Source organism: Pseudophryne corroboree, chromosome 2 (genome assembly GCF_028390025.1).
Source record: "Pseudophryne corroboree isolate aPseCor3 chromosome 2, aPseCor3.hap2, whole genome shotgun sequence".
NCBI lineage: Eukaryota > Metazoa > Chordata > Amphibia > Anura > Myobatrachidae > Pseudophryne > Pseudophryne corroboree.
The window spans coordinates 206,857,133-206,863,350 of NC_086445.1; positions in this window are offsets into that span (position 1 = coordinate 206,857,133).

Sequence of the window (6,218 nt, forward strand, 5' to 3'; positions counted from 1 at the left end):
TTTATGATCCACGTGGACTACAACTGGGAACGACAACCTGTGCCGAGCGCAGCGAGGCACCTTGCCTGAAGCATGCGAGGGGACATGGCGCACTAATTGGGGTTCTCCATCACTTTATGAAGAAAACTACACAAAAAAACAAAAAAAGACTCATGTCGACCTTTTGATCTGTCGACCTAGCACATGTTGACCTAATGACAATGTCGACCTAGTGACCCAGTCGACCTAATGCATGTCGACCAATAGTGGTCGACCTAAGTTGTGTCAACCTAAGTTGCGTCGACCTAACGCCCCATACCCGCACTTTCCTTTTTTCAAATGATTGCTTTCTAGTTTTACAGGCTTGATGTTATGATACAAGTGAGCTGAAGGGTGATGCACATGGCAGGGAAATGTAATAGGGAAGTGTTACCAGTAACCAGACGTCTTTGGGGGTAATTCAGACCTGATCACTAGGGTGCGATTTTTACAGCCCTGCGATCCGATAGTCACCGCCTATAGGGGGAGAAGAAAAGTGCTGTGCAGGAGTGCGATCGCTTTTGTAGCAGAGCTGCACAAAAAACATCAGTTTGTGCAGTGTCTGCGCAGCCCAGGACTTACTCAGCTGCTGCGATTGTTTGCTGCTGATCGGGGCCGGAGCTAACGTCAGACACCCTCCCTCAAAACGCCTGGTCCCTTCTGTATTTTTCCTGGACACTCCTGTAAAACGGTCAGTTGCCACCCACAAACGGCCACTTCCTGTCAATCACCTTGCGATCGCCCGTGTGATCGTTTTTTTTGTCGCTAGGCACCAATGCCTGGTGCTGTTGAAAACGCACAGTAGCGATCAGGTCTGAATTACCTCCTTTATTGCTACTGAGAGACCACAGATCCCATCGCCATACCCCTCCCCCTCCTTCTAGCAACAGCAACTCCTCATCTTAAAGGGACAATGCAAACATTTACTTTCTATAGCTCACTTTATTTTTTTTTTCAACTGGGATTTTGTTTTTCGTTTAAGATTCTCACAGAGAGGAAATTTAAAAGGATAAACCCTAAATGAAAATACTCATAGATATTTATTTTAACCACATAACTGCTGATTATAATTTTTTTTTTAAATGACATACAACATTTTTTTTATTTATTTTTTTAAGTCGAAAACATTTTTAAAAAGACATTCAAATATTTTAGTGGAAAAAATATCTAGCGCCCCCCAAGCATCCATATGTCCCCATTGTGACATTAATTCCCCAACCTTCAAAGTGGCAGTAAATCTCCATGTGGCATTACTCTACCCCACAGGTTCTCATACGCGTTCCTCAGGACCCCAAACAGTTCATGTTTTGCAGGTCTCCTCACAGAATCGCAAGTAAAATAAGGAGCTCCACCTGTGGATGTTTTAAAATGTGTCTGTGAGTAATGAGTACACCTGTGCAGCTGCTGGGTGACCTGCAAAATTTGAACTCTGGGGTCCTGAGGACCGAGTTTGAGAACCACTGCTCTACCCCCATGTTCATAGGTCCCCATTGAAGAATGTATCCCACAGTGAAAATAAACTCGCAGGGAGACATTTACTAGGAATCGATTTTTGGTGAGATTACAAATCGCCCTTAAGTGCCCCTAATCGCCGGAACAAAAATAGCACATTTAATAAAAAGCGTTTTCACTTGCGTCTTTGTCTTTCGATAGTGTATGTGGTCGAATTTTGGCGTGTGCGATTTATGATGATGTTGCATTTTTCGCATGGGAGATCGCTTCAGAAGTCGCATGCCAACACAAGGCTATTAACACCTCAATTTGCACCTCAACTCGCCGTAAAGCAGCAAAATCCCAAAATACATTCCAAGCTTCTGGTTCCTCTGTTCTGTTTCTTGGTCCTGGACCCTTTCAGTCAGCTGGTGCAGCCCACATGAATTAAATTCCTGGATCCAGGCCACTCCAAAGCCTGCTTCTGCCATAGGGGGTAATTCCGAGTTGATCGTAGCTGTGCTAAATTTAGCACAGCTACGATCAGGCACGCAGACGTGCGGGGGGACGCCCCGCATGTCAGTACCCCCCCCCCCCCCCGCAGAAATGCAAAAGCATCACACAGCGGCGTTGCTTTTGCATTTCAGGAGTACCTACCGGTCAGCGCAGCTCCTGCGGCTGTCCGGGAGAACCCCTTCGCTGCCCGGGTCGTAGCGGCTGCGTGTGATGTCACGCAGCCGCCTGCCCCCCCCAACAGTCCGGCCATGCCTGCGTTGGGGGGACCATGCCCCCTAAACAGCGGCTTAACGCCGCCGTCCAGTCCCCTCCCACCCAGCGACCGCCTCTGCCTGTCAATCAGGCAGAGGTGATCGCTATGGTAAAACAGACTTCGGCCGTCCAGCATTCGCCGGCTCACTGCAGCGCCGGTGCATGCGCAGATCCTGATCGCTGCGCTGCGATAAACTGCAGCGAGCGATCTGGTCGGAATGACCCCCATAGTTATGAGCAGAAAGTGAGTGCTGCAGGCAACTTGGTGGACTTTTATTAGCATTCTTATTGGTTTAACCATAATTAAAATGGTTTTCACATGTTTTTTGGAAGTGGTTCATTGAGGTGCGATTTTGGTGGGACTTTGGATGGGACGCATTGGTGTTTCTAGAATGGGAGCAATGTGTGCGGTGCACATGGGCCCCTGGGTCCAGGGGGGCACACATTTCACCCATAGTCTCATACTCACCTTTCCGGAGTCCAGCGCCGGGCGCTGCTCTGGCATTGAAAATCGCAGCCAAAATGGTCACAGAGCATGTGCAGTAACCAAATTGGTTTCTGAAACATGGCGTGCACCAGTTTCCTGAGACCTTCGCATGCGCAGTAGACTCCGGCATATTGCCGAAGACTACCACGCCGTGCAGAGGAGGGGGCCCACCCGGAGGTGCACATGGGCCCCCTCCTCTGTTAATCCTCAGCAAATTCACGATTCACAAAACCTTGGCTTTTTCACCCAAAAATGGCTTATTGACCAAAGTTAACCTTTAGTATATTCCCCCCAGTATCTGTAAGCGCTGACCGCTCAATCCCCAGTTGAAATAAACAGTAAATACATTTGCACTGATATCCCCCTCCCCCCCCCCCCCCCATCCCCCGGGTCTGCACCTTTGCAGTTTTCACACAGCGGGCGATCATTGATTGACTGCGTATGCACTGCAATGCACACACATGTCGCCAAGCAACAGGCATCGCTGAACAGTGACAGGCTGGTGCGAAAATTTCAATCGCACTGCCATTCGCATGCTGATTGACAGGAAGAGGACGTTTGTGGGTGGTAACTGACCGTTTTCTGGGAGTGTCAGGGAGAACGCAGGTGTTCCCAAGCGTTTTCAGGGAGGGTGTGTGATGTCAGCTCTGGCCCTGATCAACCTGTTCTCATTGCACTGTAGGAGTAAGTCCTGGGCTGCGCACAGACTGCACACAGTGGAAAAAACATTAGATGGTGAGTGAGGTGCAAACGGATTTGCAGCTGTCCTCTGACTGAGGGACATTTGTAGTATGACGTACACATGCGAACGCACACTTGCACGAGTAAATTTACACTCCCCCTGGGCGGCGACTATTTGATCGCAGGACAACAAAATTTGCAGCACAGCGATCAGGTCTGCATCACTCCCATAGTACATTATGAAACAAAAAGTATTGGAAGGGACAATTTAACAACTATCTGATTTGTCCACTCCCCCAATACCTGTGCCTGTCACTGGTCTTGACGGCCCTGCACACATAGTCTCGAAGCGTGCATTTTTATCAAAGCGTGATAAAATTGACACATAACAGCAGCGTTCCATCAGCGTTCAATCGGAGTGAAAAAGAAGGAATACAGAAGCACACCAATCTAACAAAACAAAGAAAACAGAGGAACTAATAACAAATGTGAGTCACTTACTCTTCAGATCACTCACCTCCTGATTGTTGCATCTGATTAAATAGCACGGAACTACCTTACTTGGACATTTCATAAACCATCCATTTCACCAACAAATGCCTGTATCTGTATTATTGTAATTTTGTTTTTAATGCACAGCTGCACCAATGCAATCTTACCTACAAAAACTTAAAATCGTACAGAATTACCATTGCTTCTCAAACCTCACAATTCATACAAATACATTTCAACACCCACTTTAGCTACGCTTCTGATTCATTTCATACTAAATCAACACCCATTGAGCCGACACTGCTTTTCTCACCTGCATTTCTGCAATTCTTCGGCTCTGAATCCCTTACAGCCTCCACTCCTTCTTCCACTTTCCCACAACCTATTTACCTACTAAACACTATGTCAAGGCTTTCTTTTACTCCCCACATCACTCAGTGTCTACCTAATCATGTGTGTTTATCCTTCCCCCCTAGTCTCCTACACCTCCTCCTCCCTCCCCTCCATCTCTCTGTATTCTTTCCCCTCCTTTCCTGTTACCCCACTTTCACTCACGTCTACCCCATGGTCCTGCTTCCCCACAACTCAGCCCTGCTCCATCCCTTCCTTCCCTGTCACCTCCCCACACCTCCATCCACATCACACTGACCTCCCTCCCTGCCCACCTCCTGCAGTTTCCCCTCCTAGCTCAGGCATCCGCACCATCACTACTCTCTCATCATCCCATCCCTCAAAGTTAATCTCTCCTCATCGCTACAGCAACCCTGATAATCTCATTCACATCTCTCCCACAAACTCATACCCCCTATCCTGTGCCCTCTGGAATGCCAGATCTGTTTGTAACAAACTGGTCCCCACTCATTACCTTTTCATTTCCAACTCCCTACACCTACTAGCCATTACTGAAACTTGGATTACGCCCTCTGACACTACCTCTCCTGCTGCTTTCTCTGCTGGAGGCGTCGCATTCACACACACACCCCGACCTGGGGGTCGCCATGGGGGTGGTGTTGGGGTCCTTTTACCTTCTAGTTACTCCTACCAACTCATACCACCGGAACCATCCCTTACATTCTCTACATTTGAGGTCCATACTATACACCTCTTCCAACCAGTCCATTTTAGAGTAGCTGTCATTTACCGCCCCCCCTGGCGCTGCTTCCAAATTCATCGACAACTTTGCTTCCTGGCTTCCTCACTTCCTCTCTTCTGACATTCCCTCCATTATCCTAGGCGATTTTAACATCCCTATTGACATCCCCACACAATCCCCTGCCTCTAAACTCCTTAACCTCACCTCTTCACTTGGTCTCTCCCAGTGGACCTCCTCACCCTCCCATGTGAATGGGAGCTCACTGGATCTGGTCTTCACTCACCGCTGTGATATTTCTGATTTTTCCAATTCCCCATTTCCCCTCTCTGACCACCACCTGCTTTCCTTTAACCTATCTCTCTCAACTTCCCCATCTCTACCTCCCAAGGCTACCATCACTAAGCGTAACATTAAGGCTATTGACACTACATTCCTTTCCTCCCTGTTTGACTCACTTCTCTCTCCTATTCTCTCTCTCTCATGCCCTGAACAAGCCACTTCCATATACAATGCATCACTCACTTCTGCTCTTGACTCTGTTGCTCCACCAACCACTATTCACCCTCGCAAATTAACACCTCAACCCTGGCACACCAAATGCACCAGATATCTGCAAAAATGCTCACGTACTGCTGAGCGTCACTGGAGGAAATCACGCTCTAAGGCAGACTTCCTCCATTTCAAACTTATGCTCTCATCCTTCAGTGCTGCCCTTTCTCTTGCTAAACAGTCATACTTCAAGAACCTCATCTCCTCCCAGTCTTCCAACCCCCGCCGCCTCTTTGCCACTCTCAACTCACTCCTCTGCCCACCTCCACCTCGTCTCCCTTCCTCACTCTCTGCTCTTGACTTTGCCACTTACTTCACATCCAAAATTGACTCCATACGTCAGGACATCACATCACACCAGACCATCAGTAACCAGCTTTCTCCTATTCCTTACCACCCCTCCCCATCCCTCCCACCAACTCTGACATCTTTCTCCCATGCATCTGGAGAGGAAGTCATGGCCCTCATTCATTCCAGTCCCCTCACCACCTCCCAACTTGACCCTATCCCCTCCCGCCTCCTCCGCTACCTCTCTCCTTCTGCTTGTTCCCATCTTTCCCACCTTCTCAATCTCTCCCTTTCATCAGGCACTGTCCCCTTTGCCTTCAAGCATGCACTCATCTCTCCTATTCTTAAAAAACCTACCCTTGATCCAAACACTCTCTCTACCGACCCATCTCTCTCCTCCCTTTTGCCTTC